The sequence below is a fragment of the Capra hircus genome, chromosome 21, assembly GCF_001704415.2.
Source record: "Capra hircus breed San Clemente chromosome 21, ASM170441v1, whole genome shotgun sequence".
In the NCBI taxonomy this organism is placed as follows: Eukaryota; Metazoa; Chordata; class Mammalia; order Artiodactyla; family Bovidae; genus Capra; species Capra hircus.
The window spans coordinates 62096572-62119925 of record NC_030828.1 but is presented as its reverse complement, the minus strand read 5'-3'; positions in this window follow the sequence as shown (position 1 = coordinate 62119925).

Here is a 23354-nt window from a genome sequence, read left to right as displayed (position 1 = left end):
AACAAAAACAAAAAACAACTCACAAAAAAAGATAAAATATACAGTTTTGTAGATTTTGATGAGTTGCCACCCAAAACTGGCTTTGTCCTGAAATCACATGAAGAAAGAATTGTAGCCTGATGAAGTTATCTAGGATTTGGGGACCAGGGTATGAAACATTTTGCCACAAACAGAACCACATTTCCCAGTTTTAACAGACCAGCTGCAGTGAATATGTAAAGGAAAAAAGGAGAACACTTCAAAAACTTACAGTCTGAAGAAAGGAGCTTACAGCATTTTTGGAAAAAGTACTAAGCAAATGGGAGAGAGGCAGAGAGGGTAGGTAGACAGTATGAAGTAGAATCTGAAGGTTCTGACAGTTTCTGAGGTTGCCCCTAATCCTCAAACTTCATCGGTATAATGCAAGTAAATTGGGAACCTCTGTCATTAGAGTTCTACTCATCAAAACCCTGTTCCAATGTGCACTCAGATTTGTGGCCACTCCTGGGCTTTGAAAGTCTCAGAAAGCAAGCAACAGCAATTATAACATGTTTTGTTTCCCTGAATCTTCTACTGGAGAAGTCCAGCCTGTCTAATAAGCAGCTACATCAGTTGCAAAGAAAGAGAGGCAAGCCCATTCATACGTTTGTAGGATGGTGGTGGCAGTTCAGAGATGTTACATACCAAGACTCTAAATAAGTTTCACTAAGAGTTTACAGATCTCTCTAGGTGTTTGGTGGTCTTGCCTGGGGCTTCCACTGTATTTTGGCCTCATCCCTTTCCAGGTGTGGTATTTGCATTGTCTTAATCTATCCTTGCAACCACCTCATTTGATTGCCATGAGGATTAAACGGGATCCCTGAAGGCAGATAAGAGGTATTTAATAAATAGTTACTAAATGAGTGCTTGAGTGGGCCGGATCAGTGCTCAGAGGTAGAAGCTTTATTACTGTTGTCAGATATTAAGGCACATTTGCCCCATAGGGAGTGTTAACTTGGCCACCTCCAGGAAAGGTTCTGGTATAGTTAACCTTTAAGGTGCAGCCTGAAATTCAAAACATCACCAGAGCTGCGCTGTGTGTGGAATTGCACTGCTAAGCTTCCCGTGTCTTTTATAAAACCACACACATTTATACCCAGCAGCCAAAACATACACAGTTCGGGAGCCGTGATACATTTTGATGATAAAAGAAAATGCACTCTTATATATATTTCTCTCTCCCGTCTCTTCTTCCTTCAGGGGAAAACTGGGAACTGTGTAGATGATATGAAGCCAAGAGGGCAGTTCTTGCTTTAAAAGGGCTGAAGTGACTATTAATTTTTTTCCTGTTAGTTCTAACAATCATCCAGAATGGAATTAAGAAGAACAAAATTGATTTTCCTAAATTGAAAACCCATTCAAAATGCTGAGGTTGTAATAAGATTCTGAGGCTGTTCTCTGGATATCTCAAGAACGTGTAATGTCTGGCTTTTAGGGAGACACCTTTTAAAGTCAGAATGCCTTTCCAAGCAACCTTTCAAAGACCAGGAGCCTCAGCTAGTGGAAACTAGATGTCATTTCTCTCAAATCTTCCATTCTCCTCTCTCCTCGACTACACCATTAACTGCCTTTCCCCTACTCCCCTTAAAAGAATACATTCACCTGGAATCATTGGGTTGCAAGTGAAAGAAATTTAATTATTGCTTCCACTAATTCAGAAATCCAGGACTGGTCGGGCTTCAGGCATAGCTAGATCTAGTCACACAAATGATATATATAAGAATATTTTCCCCTTATGCTGGTCTCTATCTTAGTCAGGTTTTACATCACCATGGCATAAAGAATAGCAGAGGAAGGGAACCTCTTTTCTGCAAAAGCCCCATGTCCAGTTGTCATCCACATGCTTTAGGTCACATCGGTTCAGTTCAGTTCAGTCACTTAGTTGTGTCTGACTCTTTGTGACACCATGGACTGCAGCACGCCAGGCTTCCTTGTCCATCACCAACTCCCGGAGTTTACCCAAACTCATGTTCATCGAGTCAGTGATGCTGTCCTACCATCTCATCCTCTTTCGTCCCCTTCTCCTTAGGTCACATGGTTATCTTAAATATGAATATTCAGGCTTGTGTCCTAGTCCCATCCCTGGAGGTGTGGTTGGGTCAGTTCCATTAAGAAACCTGTGGACTCAAGATAGAGGGCAGAATGGGAGTGGAATATGGGTCCTAAACAAACAAAACAAAAGAAAGATATTTATCATAGAGATGCCATCAAATATTCACTTATCCATACACCTTTGATGAATTTTCTGGGTGCAAAGAAAAAACAATCTCCTAAACAACTAAGTCTATGGTTGGTATTAGCCATGAATTTTTTGGTGGTCACAGTATATGGTGTGAATTGCCACATCATCTCTTCCCTACTAGAGCAATGCAGCAGAAAGACAATAGTACAGAGTTCTGTGGATTCTGGTGTGAATTTTTTCATGAACAAACCTGAGGGAAAGATGCAAGGCAACCAATTTATTGATGATTGGACACACCCAATTCATCTATTTTGTTTCTCAAAGCATCTAAGACAATGTGTTAGACATAGAGAGTTCTTCATGTTGAATGATTAAAAATATTACTTAATCAACTGAGAAATTAAAAAAACGATAGTGTCTACCCACTTGGGGCAGGGTGGGGAATTAAGGCCGTCTTTTCAGTATCTTGTTTAATCTTCCATGTCAAATCCTGTTGCTCTTAAAATACGGAATAGAGGTGGCAAACGTGCCCAAGTCTTGGTAACATTTAGGCATCTCCTTACCATGAAGCGATACACTGGATACTGATTCATCACTGTGTCAGACTATGAGATCATCACAAAGTTTGGCAAAAGCTTTGAGCTAGCAGAATGGCAAGTGAGAAAGCTCTAGGCTGGGGTTTAGCAGATCTGGCTGCTTTTATCATTTAAAACCTTGAAGTAGGTGATGATTCTCATCTCGACCTTGTGTTTCAAAGGGAAATTTTAAAACTTGCTTTAGAGTATTGCTTTAAAGATTAGGTTCAATAATGTTCCTTAGATGAGTGACTCAAGATACACTGAGTGAGGCTAGGTCTCCCAGTTTTAAAGTGAAGGCATTGGACTAGTTAAAAAAAAAAAAAAAAAATCTTATGATTTGTTTTAGGGCTAAATGAGACTCATGCTGTAAAAATGTTCTAAAAACACACAAATCATTTAAGAAGTATTACGGTTTCCCCTAAGCTGGTAATGAATGGAAAAGGGATGCAAATTCACACGCTGTGCCATAGATGATCGACAGTTTGCATGAATGTTGTCTGCATTGATAATCAAAACCGAAAAAAAAATCCCATAGCAATGGATAAAATCTAAAATCTACACATGACTGAACTGATGTCCTCCCAGATATTGCTTTCAACTTTAAAATAAAGCACCTGGAGTTTGTCCCAGGTGATGCCCAAGAATAAAGACAATTTCTGAGAGGGCCATCCCCCCACCTCAAGTGGCCTATCTCCTTAAAGCCAAATTCCCCTCATTGCCCCTGTCATAAACCTTTTGTTTCATTCTTCCTATGGAAGTATTTTGAAGAAATGACTCAGAAATTTGAGATAACAAAGCTTTTGAATTGAGTAAACTTGACTGATATATTAAGTCACCTTGAATTTCACTTTTCTCATCTGCAGAGTGGAGCCGATCGCATCACATCTGTGGTCTTGTTTCCCCAAATTCATAACTTCGGTCTAATCATGCGGAGACATCAGACCAATCAAAGTTGAGGAGCTTTTTATTTTATTTTATTTCATTTACAAAATACTCTTCAAAAGTGTCCAAATCATAAAAAAACAGGCAAGTGCTGAAAAACTGTCACAGATTGGAGGAGACAGAGGAGCCAAGACTGTGACATATAATTCAGTCCATTGAATGGAATCCTGGAACAGGAAGACATTATCTGTGGGAAAACTGATGAAATTTGGATAAAGCTTGTAATGGAATGAATAGTGGTCTATCCATGATAATTTCTCAATTTTAAAAGCTACTGTGGTTATGTGACGTGTTAACATTAGAAGTCTCAGGTCCATCCAAGTCTCCGCAAATGACACAGCCCATTTTTCACGGCTGAATGATATTCTGTCATGGACATGTTTCACATCTTCTTTATCCATTTCTCTGTTGATGGACATTTAGGTTACTTCCACGTCCTGGCTACTATAAATAGTGGTGCAATGAACAGCGGGGTTCATGTACATAGCTATATATAAAATAGACGGCAAGGCTCAATGCTCTGTGCTAACAAAGAGGGGATATGGGTGTTTTGTTTTGTTGTTGTTGTATCATTAGGTCATGTCCCACTCCTTGTGATCCCATGTACTATAGCTTGCCAGGCTCCTCTGCCCGTGGGATTTCCCAGGCAAGAATACTTGAGTAGGTTGCCATTTCCTTCTCCAGGGGATCTTCCCAACCCAAGGATCAAACCTGTGTCTCCTATATTAGCAGGCAGATTCTTTACCACTGTGCTACCAAGGAAGCCTGATCAATGTATATCTGTGGCTGATTCACTTAGCTGCACAGCAGAAAGCAACATGATTTTGTAAAGCAATTAAACAACAATTTTATAAAAAGAGCATATAGAGATGCTGTACCATCATTGCACCTCTTCTGCAAACCTAACATTACTTAAAATAAACTTTTAGAATTAAAATAATGAGATTGCTAACTCATGAGGCTGAAGTAAGGATCCAAGGAGATAACATATACAAAATAAGTACGACAGTGTAGGGACTCAATAAACCTCTCCTCCTCCCTGATGAAGGATAAGAGATATGCTTCTACTGCTGCTTTCGCCACCTTCACTCAGAATGCAGATAATTTGCCTTCAATCTGAAAAAAAGCACGAATAATTGCTGAAGTCTGTAATTTAGACAAATGGACTGCATTATGGCAGGGGCAGGGAGCAGAAGGAGTATTATTTCATCTGTCTAAATCTTTTGAGAAAATCAAGGGGGAAAAAGAAAGAAGAAAGCCGCTCAACATTACTTTCTGTCTTTGGTGCCAGCTGCTGACTGCATCTGGCAAGCACAGAGCTGAAGCCTGGCCTAGGAGGTAGAAAAATCCCAGCTTTCGTCCCGCCAACACACACACGGACACACATAAGAAACATTTTTCTTTCCTCAAGTAGATCATTTCCTCAGTAGCAGGGGAGGATTTCAGAGCTCAGTTTGAAAGCAAACTGCACAGAATTTTCTGGAGTAAGAGCACCTGACTTCCTTTGCCTGTGACCTCAGCTTTACCTACACCAAATCAGTGACATCACCTGTTCTAACAACTGGAATGTTAGACGCATTTGCACTGAAAAGCCTCTGTGTGGTCTTAACAACCTTAAATATCTTTACTCTTCCTTAACTAAGAGACCAATTGATTAGTGTTTTGGGTTTGTTTGTTTGTTTGTTTGTTTATTAATCCATGAGTAGCATTACTGGGTCATATGGTAGATCTGCTTTTAGTTTTCCTTTTCTTTAAAGAACCTCCATACTCATTTCCAGGAGAAGGAAATGGCAACCCACTCCAGTGTTCTTGTCAAGAAAACCCTGTGGACAGAAGAGCCTGGTGGGCTGCTGTCCACAGGGTCTCACAGGGTCAGACACGATTGAAGCAACTTAGCAGCAGCAGCAGCAGCTGCATACTGGTTTCTAAGGTGCCTGCACCAATCTGCATTCTCATCAACAGGATACAGAGGTTCTCTACCTCCTCGTCAACACTTGTTATGTGCAGGCTTTTCGGAGATAGCCACTCTAGTTCAAAAAACATACATGCACCCCAATGTTCATAGTAGCATCATTTACACTAGCCAAGGCGTGGAAGCACCTAAGTTTTCATCAACAGCTGACTGGATAAAGAAAATGCATATTTATATATATATTGTTGTTCAGTCACCAAATCGTGTCCGACTTTTTGAAACCCCAGGGACTATAGGGTGCGAGGCCTCCCTGCCCCTTCCCATCTCTCAGAGTTTGCTCAAGTTCATGTGCATTGAATCAGTGATGCCATACAAACATACATACAATGCTACATATATATATATATATATATATATATATATATATATATATATATACACACACACACATACACAATGGAATATTAGTCTGCCATAAAAGAGAATAAAATCCTTCCATTTGCAGAAACATGGATGGACCTAGGGAATATTCAGTTCAGTTCAGTTCAGTCACTCAGTCGTGTCTGACTCTCTGCAACCCCATGAATCGCAGCACACCAGGCCTCCCTGTCCATCACCAACTCCTGGAGTTCACTCACACTCACTTCCATCGAGTCAGTGATGTCATCCAGCCATCTCATCCTCTGTTGTCCCCTTCTCCTCCTGCCCCCAATCCCTCCCAGCATCAGAGTCTTTTCCAATGAGTCACCTCTTTGCATGAGGTGGCCAAAGTACTGGAGTTTCAGCTTTAGCATCATTCCTTCCAAAGAAATCCCAGGGCTGAGCTCCTTCAGAATGGACTGGTTGGATCTCCTTGCAGTCCAAGGGACTCTCAAGACTTTTCTCCAAAACCACAGCTCAAAAGCATCAATTCTTCAGCACTCAGCCTTCTTCACAGTCCAATTCTCACATCCATACATGACCACAGGAAAAGCCATAGCCTTGACTAGACGGACCTTAGTCAGCAAAGTAATGTCTCTGCTTTTGAATATGCTATCTAGGTTGGTCATAACTTTTCTTCCAAGGAGTAAGCATCTTTTAATTTCATGGCTGCAATATTATGCTTAGTGAAATGAGTCAGAGAGAGAACAAATTCTGTATGATATCACGAGATCTAAGAGATAATACAAATGAAAGTTTATGCAAAACAGAAAGCAACTCAAATACATAGAAAAAAACTGTTTACCAACAAGGAGAGGGAAATGCAGAGGGGGAAATTATGGGTAGCAGATTAAGAGATACAAAATACTATCCATAAAATAGATAATCAACAAGGATATATTTTACAGCATAGAAGATTATAGCCATTATCTTGTAATAACTTTTAATGGAGGATAATCTGTAAAAATACTTAGTCTGTGTTCTGTATACCTGAAACTAATATGATATTGTAAATCAACCATACTTCAATAAAAATATATATAAATAAATATACAAAAGATTTTTCTCTGTCAGAAAATAATTAACAGAAAACTTTGAGATAGTGTAAATGATAGTGTAAATATGTCTTAAAGATTACTAAATATACTAATAAAAAGAGTGCCAGAAACAATATGTAATGTTATTTCCAGCTTATATTTTCAAATCCATTTTATGGTTCCCTGAATAGAATGGCATACCAAAAAAAAAAAAAAACAGAAAGAAAGAAGCTAAAAGGCGGGATTTCTCAGAATGAGAGAGCTATCACCAAATAGCAAGTTCCAGGCACTGGAGGAGGATTCAAATTGTTCTGTAGCATCTTCCCAAGGATTTCAGTCATGGCACAAGGAGAACTAAGTTTGACCTGGTCTGGAAGCTCTGCCCCTTCAGTTGATTTTTCTACCTTGTTTCAGCCCCATAATTCTAAACCAGAGCCTTCTACCAGTATGCATTATTTCTCTGCTCAGAATCAGCACTGACACCTTGCTGCTTACAACCGTGGTTCCCAAGGGCGGTTCCAGGACCAGAAGAAGAAGCATCACCCGGGAGCATATTAGAAATGCAAGCACAGAGTCCCACCCCAACCTACTAAATCAGAAACTCTACAACAGAGGGTCTAGTGACTGTGTTTTAATCAGCTCTCCAGGTCATTCTGTTGCCCATTAAAATTAGAGAATTCCTGGATTATCACATTAAGCTCAAATTTCTCAGTTTGGTTTTAAAACATAATATAGGTCCAGACAACCTTCCAGGCTTACCTTATGTAACATGAAACTGTCAGGAATGACTTCATTTGAGTTACAATATGATCCTATTCCATATATATAATTATTTACTGAATTTTCTACTTGTCCAACTTAGCATGCTTGTCAATATTTCCCTTTTAAAGATACATCACTTTCTGAAACTAATCCAAACACTCAGTCTAAACAGGTTAGTTCTCATACCTAATGCTAAGCCACGAGGGATTTATGTGTCACTGGGAATCACCACTGGACATGGAGCTCCATAATCCAATGGATAATTATCCTCTTCTCTAGAGATTAACTCACGCATCCAGACTTTTCAGGTCAGCTTATACTCCAGTCTCAGCCACTGCAGCTATATGATGGCCATGGTTGATGAGGGGTGGGCAGGTCTAGAGAGATTTCTGGGCTCAGATAAGCACTAGAGAAGCCAAGTTTCCTCACAAGCCAAGGGCCCTGGTGATGAGATCATGTTCCAGCTCACCTTCCTTAAAGATGAGCTTATATGTGAAGTCTTTTTCTAATGGCTAGCTTTAGAAAGGACACCTGCTGCTGCTGCTGCTGCTGCTGCTAAGTCGCTTCAGTCATGTCCAACTCTGTGCGACCCCATAGACGGCAGCCCACCAGGCTCCCTCGTCCTTGGGATTCTCCAGGCAAGAACACTGGAGTGGGTTGCCATTTCCTTCTCCAATGAATGAAAGTGAAAAGTGAAAGTGAAGCCACTCAGTCATGTCTGACTCTTAGCAACCCCATGGACTGCAGCCTACCAGGCTCCTCCATCCATGGGATTTTCTAGGCAAGAGTACCAGAACAGGGTGCCATTGCCTTCTCCAAGAAAGGACACCACCACCCATCAAACGCCTGACAACAATACTGAACTTGTAAAAGAGAGAGATAGGGTTTTGATTACTCTTTTATCAGGATGTTTCTAAGCCCTATTGCGAAAAAAAAAAAAAAAAAAAGACTCAGGTACCATTGCTGCATACAAAAAGTATTAAAGAAATCAGGAAAAACACAGGTCAATGATGGCAAGCCAAGAGCCTCAGGTTCACTTCGGGGAATTGGCCAAGATCCTCCTTCCTCATTTATCCTCATGAAAGTAATCCTATTTATCTTCTTTTCAGCTCCCAGTCTGAGTTTTTTTTCTCTTATTTTGAAGATAACTGCTGACTTCCAGGCTTGTCAACTGGTTTAATTTTCCCAAATTCAATTCTTGAGAGATTCAAGCAAGTTGGATCAGATTTAATACTTCTGGTCCTTGAGGAATCCTTCTAAGTTCAAATTTAAGTCCCTCAGCTGGCAAACTCTTGACTAGCCCCCTTGAAGGCATCTTAATCAAGACACACAACTTTGCTCTTCCCTTTGCCTGAATCACTGGATGTGGTGACGGTCTGAAAACCCTCCTTTGACAAAAACAGAAATAAAAACAAGCTGTCAGTAGCTTCTTTACTAGCTAGAAACATTTTTTTCTATTAGTTATCTAATATTTATAAGTGCATAAGATATCCCAAAATAATAAGAATAATTGCTTCTTAGCTCTCAAGGTGTCTGTGAGTCAGAGGTTTGGAGTAGTTTAGCTGGTGAATTCTAGGTAGGGTATCTCATAAAGTTGTGGTTATCTGAAGGCTTAATCACAAATGGAGGGCCTTCTTCCAAGATATAGAACACTTAGTTAAGTTTAATTTCTAAATAAATAACAAAGGTTTATTTTAGAACAAGAATGTCTCAAATAGTACAGGGACACACCTATACTTATAAAAAAAACCTATCATATTTCTAAAACTCAAATTTAGTTAGGAGTCTTGCATTTTTATTTGGTATACCTGGCCATTCTAGTCATTGTGAGGTACAACTGGCTTACACTGGAATTAACCATCCAGGAGACCAAAAGATCAAGGAAAAGTGCTACAGAGCCTTTTGTTAATATGAGTCTTGGAAATCATTTGCCACATTCTGCTCACTGTGAAGTCCAGCCTGATTCAATGGAGAAAAATTCCATACAAGATTGTAAATATCAGGAGAGGTGGTTTATTAGGAGTCACATTGGAGGCTGCCTACCACAATTTCCAAGTGAGATTTACCTGGCAAAGTTCCTAATCATTGAAACAAGGAGGTTTTGGGAAAATTAGATGAGAAGCATTTTGATTAAACTTTATCCTTAATCATACACAAATTAAAATACTGAGAGTAGAAAAAATTTAAAAGATCAGTTCACTGTAATAACTTTTTTAAACATAGTAAGACTAGTCAAACCAAAAGATTAATTTTATTTTTAGACACAAAAAAATGCTGATTTAAGCCCTAAAGAATTCACACTTTCACTTAAAGAATTAACTAATTAAGTCTTGAGTCACAACTCAATTCTACTTAAAGATATATATATATATATATATATATATATATATATATATATATATATATATATATATATATATATATATATCATGGGCTTCCCAGGTGGCACAGTGGTAAAGAATCTGCCTGCCAATGCAGGAGACACAAGAGACTAGGGTTCAATTCCTGGATCAGGAAGATCCCCTGGGGTAGGAAACGGGAATCCATTCCAGTATTCTTACCTGGAAATTTCCATAGACAGAGGAGCCTGGCCAATATATTCCATGGGGTTGCAAAGAGTTGGACATGATGAGCAACTGAGCACAGAACATATATATTTAATGAAAGTGAAAGTGTTAGTCACTCAGTAGTGTCTGACTTTTTGCAACCCCTAGGACTGTAGCCTACCAGACTCCTCTGTCCTTGGAATTCTCCAGCAAGAATACTGGAGTGGATTGCCATTCCCTTTCAGGTGATCTTCCAGAACCAGGGATCGAACTCAGGTCTCTTGCATTGTAGGCAGATTCTTTACTATCTGAGCCACCAAAAAGTAAGAAAAGTCATAGTCTATAAACGAAGAAAGAAGACTAGCACCTAGACACAGAGGGGAAAAGCACATTTTGTGAAAAGATAAAAGCCCTAAGTTATTAACTCACCAATTCCAGACCTACTTTTCAACAGGAGAAAGGAGAGGTTAACTGTCTCTAAATTAAAGAGAAAATGTGTGCAGCTGAGAGCTTGCCATCTGTCTACTTAACAGACCCCAGGGGCTATGTCAGCTTATTTTGGGGGTTTGCAGAATATAGGATTAATGTATTTTCAGTATTTATAATAGGTTGGAATATGTGCTGTAATTTTTCCTTATCGAAGATGCTACAAAATTACTCTTTTACCTATCCAAAAAAAAAAGGGGGGGGAGGGAAGAAGCACCAAAAATGTCAGGCTTTCTACTTCATAAAATAGTCTATCTAAATGTAGATTTCTGACAAAATAGCCTAGGAAATTTACAGCTGCCATGCTGTGGGCAGCCAGGAGGGCACTCAGCAGAGACTACCACAGAGGAATAGACCATGTTCTGTGTTTTGATTCAGGTGCCCACAACCAAGACAAGGAGCCCAGGCGCATGGGTCTGGATATCAGTAAGCATGCTGTTATGAAGGCATACCCTCCACTTGGCCTTGGTCATCCTCAGACTCATTTCTTAGCCCCCAAGGAAACTACAGCCTCAGGCTTTCTAGCTGAAAACAAATTAGACTATCAATGAAGGAGATATTTACCAGCGAGGGGAAAATGCATTTCGTTTCTCAAGTATAAACATTAAGCACCTCCACTCCAGGGTCTAAGACTACTCTGTTCCTATGGAACCACAGTGTGGAATAAGATGTTCAGATTGATCATCATATAAATAACTGTTGGGATATGGGATGGGATTAAGGAGGCATCAGTATGCCAGGGCTTGGAAACTGGGTAGGCCATCAGAAGGGCGATGGGGGGCACGTCTGCATGTTTACTCTGCACATGGAGGATTGTGTGTCAGAATGTTCTTTTGCTAATGAGAGAAGGTTACAGCAATGTGAATAAACTGGAGAAAATGCAAAAAATCGTCTCCTGACTGCTTCATCATATTAAGTTTCAACTTTAAGGTGTCAAAGTTTAGGGTGTGACTGACTTTCAAAATGTTGCCTGGGGCTGTTGAGAAGGGTGAACGTGTGACAAGACTGGGGAGTCGTACCAGTGCAGGTGGTATGATGGTATGTGTGTCCACGTGTGTGCACGCACACGCACTAAGGGCACTTGGTCCCTTTTAACAAATTGCCAGGACATTACAGAGGATTTGTCCTAAACCCAAATAGTGGTTCTCAACCTTGACCATACATATTTAAGTTGCTATAGTATAGTGTAGTGGTAGTTATTAGCCGTGTCTGACTCTTTGCAACCACTTGGACTGTAGCCCGTCAGGCTCCTCTGTCTGTGGGATTCTCCAGGCAAGAATATTGGAGTTGATTGCCATGTCCTCCTCCAGGGGATCTTCCTGTCCCGGGGATTGAACCCGCATCTCTTATGTCTCCTGCATTGGCAGGCAGGTTCTTTACCACTAGGGCCACCTGGGAAGCTGAAGCACTCTTAAACATCCTGCAATTTTAAAGTCACACCACCTAATAATTAAATCAGAATATGTGACGGTGGAACTCAGGAAGTACTTTTTTAAACTGTCCAAGTGATTCCAACATGCAACCAAAGACAAGAAATCCACTGCCCTTCTAGAACATTTTCAACATTTAAGGAGCTTTAGAATTACACGGATCCTTGTTACAAAGGCTGATTCTAATTCAGAAGCCCTGGGGTAGAATTGTCAGGGAAGTTTGTAACTTCCTCGGTTCTGTCTCATTGCAACAAAAATTTGAAGTGATGGCTGGACCAGCATTATAGCGTTTGGACGGACCAGTGTTACAGCTCAGTTTTATTTAGAAAATAAGGGAAAATACATCCTTGAGGCATGACGGCATGCCAACCCAATAGATGGAAGAGAAGAGAGGCCCCTGCCCCAATTTTGACTCCTCTTTTTATATGTTTTTTTCTCCTCCCCCTGGGCCTGCCCTTTGTAAATCAAGCTAGCCAGGAGTGCTGCTTGTTCTACCTGAGGTCCTCACTCCAGCCCTCGGACCTTCCTTTGTTCTATTTTTGCAGGTTTTCCCCTTCTTTGTCTTTTAGCCACTGCCATTCTGGACTGCTTTCCCTAGTCTAACTACCTAACAGAATCTAGAAGTGTTGTTGTTTTTTTTTTTCCCCCAAGTGTTACCCTACACTACTGTAATAAAACTGGCCCATGACCCCACTTTTTTTTTCTTTTTTATGGGAGAGATTCAGAAACCCTCCTATAGATCCTTTTCAGTTGAAAAGGTGAATAATACAGAGACAGGAGAGTTGACATGGTACAGAGAGTGGACGCAGGAGGCTGGAGTTTACAGAGGAGAGCTCAGGTGAGGACTTCATAGAAGTACTTCCTAGGAGATGTTTACAAATGCCTAAATAACTCACAGAGACTTAGCCAAATCAAGTTGGGGCTGATGGCAGAGTAGTGAGGCTCAATCCAGTTTCAATTAAAAGGAATAAAAAAGATTTCCACTATAAGTCAGCACTCACACCCATGCTAATTATTCTGTTTGCCAGGTCTGTTGAAATTACATGTGAAGAAACACCCATTAAGCTTTGATTAGGATCCAATTATTTTTTTTCTAAGGAGAAAAGTATAGGAGTTTTAAAGAATGTATATGGTAAAATTTATTTTGGCTTCTCCCAATAATATCTTGCTTACCCTTCAGGTCTCATCAGAGCAATTGTTAATTTTGTAGATCTCAGTGTATATTTATATTTATGACAAACCTTTCTGTCTCCATCTTTTTCTCCTTCTCTGTCTCTCTGTTTCTCTCTCTTCGTTATGTATCCACTTGCCAATCTACTTATGAATATAAGCATTCTGTCTCTTTTCTTAACTCAGAATGAATGAATACCTCCAAGAGCTCTTAGTGGTTGACAGGAAATATTTTTCACACACCCATCTCCCCCTACCTTCTCCTGAAACTTGGCACTTCTCCGGCTGAACCCATTGCAGGGGAGGAGCTGAAAGGAAGAAAAAAGTTTGGCCAGCTGAAGCTTTTAGGGGAATACAGGTGAGAAAATGAATTTTTCCAAGCTGAAATGCAGCAGATAGGTTAACAGCTCACCTTCTGCAAGAAGGAACTTGGGACAGCTGGTGATGAATCCAGAGATCCGGTCCAAGCCACCTCTTATCTCTGTCAGGACCTCCCGCTTCATCTGGCTTAGTCTTGACTCATTGCACAAGCCTGGAGGCTGAACCACCCTACTCACTTCCCAGGGACCCACAGACACACCAGGACTTTCTGACCAATGACTGATTCAGCTAACCCATCTGACCATATCGGATTTAAATAGGGCTTGGGGTGAAACTACTCCACAGAGGAAAAATGTCCACACACGGAAACTGTAGACTGTAGCAGTCTTTCAGAAGGATCTTCTGGAAATCCCCCCATTACCACCGCTGAAAAGTTATTCAATCATTGGCCCTCAGAGCTAAAAGGGATCATCACTGCCAGCCCTTTCAGGGAGACAATGGATGACTCAAGTCCAGGCCATTGGTTCTTTTGTCTTCAGATATTACTGAAACTTTGTAGGACTGAGACTAGAATCGGAATCTCCTGGCTCCAGGTTCACTATTTGTGATCGGACGGCAGTGATGAATCTATACAGGAGGTCACGGCTCCATGCGGAAGTGAGAACTCTAGAAGACTCCAGCCTGAAACTGTCCATGGCAGTAGGCAATAGTATGTATCACTGTTAAGCACTTCCCAGTAGGTCAGATTATGCAGGCAGATCAAACTGAGATGTGCCGTGCGTGCAAAATACCACAAGATTTAGTGGGAAAAAAAGATATGTAAACTGTCTCACTGATATTTTATGCTGATTTATGTGTCAAAATGATGATTTCTGGATAGACAGGGATAAATAAAATAGTAAAATCTATTCCTTTGGTTTTTTTTTTTTTCTTAAATTCCTTTCTGTTTTAATGTGGCTACTAGAGAATTTCTGTTTGGTTTGTTTTTGTTTGTTTTTTTAAATACTAACAGATTTATTTGAAAGGGAAATCATGACCTTTCCTCTTGTCCTTTATTCTTTAAAAAAAAAAATTTTTATGGGAGGATAGTTGATTTACTATCTTGTGTTAGTTTCAGGTGTACAACAAAGTGAATCAGTTACATGTACGCATATATTTACTCTTTTTTAGATTCTGTCCCCACATAGGCTATTACATATGCATATATTTACTCTTTTTTAGATTCTGTCCCCACATAGGCTATTACATATGCATATATTTACTCTTTTTTAGATTCTGTCCCCACATAGGCTATTACAGAGTACTGAGTAGAGGTCCCGGTGCTATACAGTAGGTTCCGATTAGTTATTTATTTTATATATAGTGGTGTGTATCTGTTAATCCCAACCTCTCAATCTATCCCTTCCCTCCTTCCCCCCCTTAGTAACAAACAAAGAGAGAACACTTTGTTTTCTGTATTGCTAACTCTACTGTTTTGTAAATAGGTTTATTTGCACCAATTTTTTTTAGATTCCAGAGTTAAGCAATATATTTGTCTGTCTGACTTACTTCACTCAGTATGATAATCTCAACATGGCTACTAGAAAGAACCTTTAAAATTATATCTGACTCTCATTATATATATATATATACCAGTCAACATTGTTTTGAATATATGCATTTGGATTGACAACCAAATCTGCAAATCTGTTACTTTTTCTCAAAAGTCTTGGTACCACTACTATGTTACTCCCAAATTGTCATCTAATCTCTCCTGGAATAACTTAACGACTTCTAACCATCTCCTCTCTCAAACCTTGGATCTTTTCTTTCCATCTCAACTAAAGTCTCTTTGAAAAATGCAAACCTAATTATGCCACTTCCCTGCTTGAAATCTACACGTTCTTCTCTATCCACCAATTCCCCCCTCCCTACTCAGGGGGCCCCAGCTCCCTCTTGTCTCTCTGCCTTTGTTGGTGCTGTTTGCTCTCATCTTAGTCCATACTGGGCTGCTATAGCAAAGTACCATAGAGTGACCACTGTGTGTAAACAGTAGAAATTTATTTCTCACAGGCTGGAAGTCCAAGGTCAGGGTGCCAGCATGATCAGGTTCAGATGGTGGCTCCTCCAGGTTGAATACTGTTGCCTTCTCCTTATATTCTCACATGGTAGAAACAGGGCAAGAGAAGCTTTCCGGGGTCCCTTTTATAAAGGCACTAATCCCTCATGACCTAATCACCTTCCATTCCTAATCAGCATAGGATTTTTGGGAGGATACAATCAGTCCCTAACACCTCCAATAGAAGTGACCTTCTTTTCCCTTGATTTCTTGGAAATGAAGCTATTTTGAGAACTCAGCATAAAGCTAACCCTTAATGCGTTTTCCTGCCTCTCTCCCTCCTGAGCCACACAGCCAGATTACAGGACATGGGCCAGTGAGGACCCATCTGTCTGACTTGCTGAAATGGGAACATGTGTTCTTATTCTTTTTTTTTTTTCCATCTCAAGTCCATTAAATGTAGGACTTTATATCCATATATCCCAAAGGTTCATTTCAGTCTTTAGGATGTTGATGTGGAAAATAAGAGGAGCCCTTACAACTTCTCAAATGCTGCCTAGAGTTCAGTGACCACTGCAAAAACCACAGACTGAAGTCACCTAAGCAGTGAGTTCAGTCTAAGTGAAGGCAGGGAGCTTTGCTGAGCGCAAGAAGTAATGTCATTGACCTGTTTTTCCTTCAGCTGTTACATGTGTTGAAAACCTTGCAATCTGAAAGCTTCACCCACATTTTCAAATATTCCACCATCCACCACGAAATCAGCTCATTAGCAAATATTATAAATTCTATCTCCTAAGCAGATGCTGAATCCTCTTATCACTCCTTCTTCCCTACTGTCACCTTAGTGCAAAACAGGTGTCCTCTCTTCATTGGGCAACTCAGATTGCTTCCCACCTGGTCAACCTGCATTCTCAACAGATCATTTTGTAAAGGATGTGTTTAGCTATGATACAAATGCATGTATGCAAAGAGTGAATATATGTCTGGATAACTGAATCACTTTGCTGTGCACATGAAACTAACACAACAGTTTAAATCAACTATATGCCAATAAAACTAAAGACATATGTATATGGAAGAGATAGACTCAACAGAACGCTATGGCACAGTCAGGATTCAAGGCAATAAGTGGACAGGTGAAGCAAAATAAAATAAACAAATAACATACAAAGCAAATGCATGCTGTAGCAAGACATTCCTCTTTGGGTTTCCTATATGTGTATTGCTCTTGATTCAGGGCTGCTAAATGAATGAAAACATCTTTAAATTTAACGCAAGGTTTTAAAAAACATAATCTTTGTGCTCTGTAACCATGTGTGTTGGTCCTATTGACCATGTATGACTCCCACTGGCATCCTACTCTCGTTCCGCACTTGGCAAACGCCACTGAGTTTCCCTGGGCTTCAGATTCTTCTGTGCAGTGATGAGGCAGCACCAGGCTGCATGAACACCGAGGAGACCTCCAGTTGGAAACCCTCCTAGCTCCTGTATCTGTACCTTCTGTCATCTGGCTCCAACATAAACAGACAAATGACATCTTATTCTAGGAATGCTCTCTTGCACCCCAACATGCGGCCTCACAGGTGGCCGTGGCTGGACCTGTGGGCTACAGACCACCCCAAGCAGACGGAGGGGCGAGCTGAATGTCTGGGTGGCTAGGGTGCCCTGCCAGAGCTTGTGCCTGGAGCACTGAGATCACGGATGTCCCTCCAGATAACAGTCTCAGCACATGCCTCTCCTCTTGCGAGGAGGTTGCTGGGTCCCTGTTCACAGGAACAGGCTGGTTAGCCGCCGACCCTGCACACTGTGTGTTCCACACGTTGGGGTGTAAGGACAGTTTTGCTCCAGGTGAAAACTGTTCGGAGTCCTGTTCCACAGTTCACACCCTCTGCCATCTCCATCACCCTGGCCTTGCTGTATTCCACTGCAAGGATCAACAGGGGTTTCTTTCCATTTGTCCGTTTGCCTTCCTGCTGGGGGAAAGTCAAGCAACTGGCACCACATCATCTCCCTCCATCTGGCTGTGTTCCCAGGTATCCCTGGAGACCAGACCTGCTTCCTTCCGCGGCATGTGCGCCTGCGCAGAACACTGCTATGGCTGCTCTTTGATGTTATGCAACGTGTAATCAGCTGATCAGAAATCGAGCTCGTTCAGACGATTTAGAGCCCCTTCGCCAGGGGGACATCTCAACAAGATAGTGCCCCATAAGCCACCAGAGTCTCGACAAATATCAGCTGGTTTCAATTGGGAGATATTTAAAGTCTAAGTAGAACCAGGTTGGTAATGGTAGCCAGGTCTCCTTGTACCTGTTTCCCAAGGACAAGACAAGAAAGCCATCTAGGGGACGTCCCTAGAGGCTCAGTGGTAAAGAATCCACCTGTCAGTGCCAGGGACACAGGTTCAACCCCTGGTCCAGAAAATTCCCACATGCCACAGAGCAACTAAGCTCGTGTGCCATAGCTACTGAGCCTGTACTCTAGAGCCCAAGCTTTACAAGAAGAGAAGCTGCCACAATGAGAAGCCCTCGCCCCAAAACTGAAGAGGAGCCCCCGCCCTCAGCAACTAGAGAAAAAGCCCATGCGGAAACCAAGACCCAGCACAGGCAAGAAAGAAAAACATAAATAAAATTATATAAAGAAAAGAAAGCCATCTAGAGGGTCATATTTAAGAAAGTTCTTGCTCTAAGGGCTATACCAGTGTAGGCTTGGAACCTGACAGTGAGAGCCACCTTAAATTTTGCAGGCGGACCTTTCGCTTGCCTCTCTCTAGTCTCTGTATTGCTATTTCCATAAAATGGGTATAATAACATATTTCAGGATTGTTATGACAAAGAAATCCTGCATATAAAATAATCCTGAGTATAAAAGAGCCAGCACTCTTCTTGATATCTCTTTCCATCTCATTAGAGAAAATTATCAGGAATCTTGAATTCAGATTTATAGTAGCAGGAGAGGAGCTTCGCTGAAAAAATCGAATTCTATACAGTAGAAGAAGTCAGGTTTCATTTACAGATTTAAGCCACCTATATGCTCAAACCACATGAAATTGTGGCCTGGTGTTAATGCAAACATCTCACTAGGAACTGAGGACTGTTCTCCACTGCATCCTGGGCAGGTGCATTTTTATCTCTTCGATCTGATGCTGTGTCATTCACCCATTTTCTTCAGCCTCCCACACTGGCCTGCATCTAGGGCTATTTTCCACTGTGGGTTCTCCTGCTTTGAATCAGGTCCCTGGAATGACCAGAATCCCCCTTCACTATTTGTGACAGTATTTCGCATTTAGGACTTTATAGAGTTACTCACCACAGTCTCAACTCCTTGCTTCCAATTCTTCTGATGCAAGAGTCTTTGCATAATCCTGAAATTTAGGAAAGTTTGCCTTTCCAGAAACACAGTGCAAAGGAATTGCCTTCCCCCATGCCATAGTATATTGGAAGATAAGATATATCATGTAATCTTTTTTTACAAGGATTCAAAATAACAGTCTCAGATTAAGTGTAACAGGAAAATTCCTTCCCATGCAAAACACCCATTGACTATTATAGTCCAGCATCGCCTTGGCTGCAGAATCCTAGAGACTTGCCACTGAGCAGATTCATGCTCATCATATATGTAGCAGAGATGCATGATTTATACGAGTTCTAGACAATTGTCAGTTACTAGGGTATCTTTTTCTTTTGTGTGTCTGCCTCTACAGGTTTTCAGAATCTCTCAATCTTATCTCCTCCTATGCATTTTGTCAAATTTCTGCTGGAGTAAAACCTTACCAAGAGCCTTGTTACATGGCCACTGTGGGCTTAAAACTGGGCCTGGTACATTGCAGGCATCATCTCTCTAAGTTTCATGTCATTCTGACAAGCAGATGGTTAGCCCCCTTGTACAAACAGGATGATTGAGACACAAAGAAGTTAACAATCTTTCCAAAGTAGGCTAAGAACTGGAATCGGAACCCAAGTGTATTTGAAGTTGAATGTGGTATTTGTTCCTGTGGCTCCACAAATAGTTAGGCATTTAGGTGCTTTCTTTCTCCATGCACTGGTTCATTTTGGTCTCCTTGAACTTAAGAAAACTTCAGGATTGTTCTGATCTTTCTCTGAATCTTTCTTAACCACCGCAGCCTACAGCTGATGCTCTCACCAGCCATGAAAAAGTGAAGGTATTAATCACTCAGTTTTGTCCAACTCTTTGCCACCCCATGGACTACTGCAGCCCACCAGGGTCCTCTGTTCATGGAATTCTCTAGGCAAGAATACTGGTGCAAGTTGCCATCCCCTTCTCCAGGAGGTCTTCCCCACACAGGCCTTGAACCTGGGTCTCCTGCACTATAGGCAGACTATTTACCCTCTGAGCCACCAGAATGGCATTTAACATTAAGATAGTTCAGGCACCCTTGTGAATTACAATGTATCTATATTAACTGCTCTTTCTGCCAAGCTTATTCTAAGGATGTTGTGAGAAGACTCTTGAGAGCCCCTTGGACTACAAGGAGATCCAACCAGTCCATTCTGAAGGAGATCAACCCTGAGATTTCTTTGGAAGGAATGATACTAAAGCTGAAACTCCAGTACTTTGGCCACCTCATGCGAAGAGTTGACTCATTGGAAAAGACTTTGATGCTGGGAGGGATTGGGGGCAGGAGAAGAAGGGGACGACCGAGGATGAGATGGCTGGATGGCATCACTGACTCGATGGACGCGAGTCTGAGTGAACTCCGGAGATGGTGATGGACAGGGAGGCCTGGCATGCTGAAATTCATGGGGTCACAAAGAGTCAGACACGACAAAGCAACTGAACTGAACTGTGTTTCTTGGGCTTGGTGCATTTCCTTCAGATAACTTGAGCCCTATGCATCCATTCTGAAGGGCATGTGTCCAAAAGACAGAGTTTTAAAAAACATTACAGCCTGTACTCAGATGTCTAGCAATTTACCTCTGTGGATTTGGGGCCTCGTTTGCCTCAGAATAAAAAGCAAGGTGAAATGTTGCTCTGAAGTTTTAACATGTGTTGGCTATTTAGTTTTACACTGGAGTAATTGCTTTGACACATATAACTTCCATAATGCACATTCAAATTTATGTCTACTTTGGGAAATTCAGAAGCTACCAGGTCAGTAGAAATGCTAACATTGCGAATTTAGTGTAAGTATTTGGAATTGAAAATAAATCTGCAAGCTACATTATTTTTCACTGCACTCTGTCTTTGATTCAGCATCAAAAGTTTCTCCCTAACATGAGTTCAGATTCCCTGGCTTCAGTGAAACCTGAACATTAAGAGCTACAGGCTCTGAACCAAGGACTGGCCAGTGGAATGGAAAGGAGGTAGGAAGAAGGGTGTTACATGGGGTGAGCAAAGACAGAAAGGCTGAAGGGCAAATGACTGTGGGATTTGTGAGGCGAGGAGAAGCCACATGTAAAGATGCCAAAGTTGGGAGAATCCAGTGGCTCCATGTGAGTAGGTCTGGATTAATTTATGGATTAACTAAGACCATGGGTTTTAGGGTGAGGTCCATGGAACCTTCGGCAAAGCAGTGTTACGTGGAAGCCAGTAGGAAAGAACATAGAGGTGGTGGCGGTGCCTTGAAGGGCCTAATACAGGTTGAATTGCATCCCTTCCAAGTTCACATGCTGAAGTCCTAACGTCAGAATCTGACTGTATTCACACACAGTGTTTTCTAGGAGATAATCATGTTACAAAGAAGTCGTGAAGGTGGATGCTAATCCAGTGTGAATGGTGTCCTTATAATAAGAAGAGATTTAAACACTGAGGGAACATGCGAAGACACAAGGAGAAGGTCCCGGCCGAGAAGAGAGGCCTCAGAGGAAACCAGCCCTGCGGACACCTTGGTCTTGAACTTCCTGCCTCCAGAACTGAGCTGCTACATTTTGGCTGTTTAAGCCACCTGGTCTGTGGTACTTAGTTATGGCAGCTCTGGCCAATTAACACATGATACATGCTGGGTTCATTTTTGTAGCCAATTCCAAATTCTGACAAATTGATGTCATTTTTTTTTTTATAATTTAAATAACTGTTGGTTTCATACCTGCTTTGTCCAGAATGCTGGATTCTCCTTCAACATTATAAAGATAATGTTCTCAAATTATACGACTCTTTGCGACCCCATAGACTGCAGCCCACCAGGCTCCTCCATCCATGGGATTTTCCAGGCAAGAGGACTGGAGTGGGGTGCCATTGCCTTCTCCATATTTTTAAACAAACACATTTAAATAAATAAATGTATTCACAAATAAGAAAGGAAAGACCTGTTTCTAAATCAGGGGTCCTCTTTCGTGGTTCTGAAAAAGCAGGCCTATAAACCAACAGGGGCTTCCCAGGCAGTGCTGGTGGTAAAGAATCAGCCTGGAGTGCAGGAGACGCAGGAGACAAAGGTTTGGTCCCTGGGTTGGGAAGATCCCCTGGAGCAGGAACTAGCAACCGGCTCCAGTATTCTTGCCTGGAAAATTCCATGGACAGACGAGCCTGGCAGGCTTCAACCATGGGGCTGCAAACAGTTGGACGCAACTGAGCACACCTACATAAATCAATAAAGAATTTCATACTTTCCAGTGCTTGCAACATGGCAACTAGTGATTTCCAGCAAGGCTAGAGAAAATAGAAACTCTTTAATTAATAGAACTAATCAGATCGTCCCATATTCACAGCTCCAGAAAGCTGGTGGCTTTTAGTAGCAGGAGGCTATGTTCATTGGCAGAGAGTTTAGGAGGTAGTGTGTCATTTCTAAAGTGGCCAAAACATGTGATTGAGTTTACTTATTCCTGGACATTTGTCCAAGAAGAGCATTCTTTGTCCTTTGAAGTGATCAGGTCTTCAGACCCTTGGTCCCCAGTAACCACAGAAATACATATTTAGGATGTTCTCTTGGGTTGCTCCCCTCACCTCTCTTTTTAAATTGAAAGCATAAATACTTGTTTCTTTTCTACAACTGCCACCAAAGTCAAACTATTGGAAAGGAGCAATAGAATGACAGATTGCTTGTTCCAAATAATTGGATCGACAGTGCAGCAAGCGGTGGGTTATGACAAAAATATTTCTCTGAGTGTGTCAAACTGCAGTAATTCACTGGACATAGACACTGAATGGTATCTTCCAAGGAGAAGAGACTGCTTTAAAATCAGGATGAAATTTCCCACACTTTTCTCAACACAAGCAAAGAAAGAACTGGCTGGAATGCAGGCTGGTGATCTTGAAGGCAACCGCTGGGTTTGTCTCACCCTGGACACAAAGAGGAGGCAGGAGAGAGGCCAGATCGGAGCTGAGATAAATGCTTGGATGGCTGTGCCCCAACCAAACCCTCACAGGGGTAAATGTGATTAAGCAACAGAGATGGGGTGATTCTCCCTGTCTGGTGACTGAGTGGGGGACCTGGACTGTGATCCCTTAGAGATATTTACACAACCCATGGACCATCCTTAAGACTCAAAGTCTATGTCCAGGGTTTTGGCCAGAGTCCAAGGTCAGGTAGTAATGGGAGTAATGCTCCCATGTATTTTG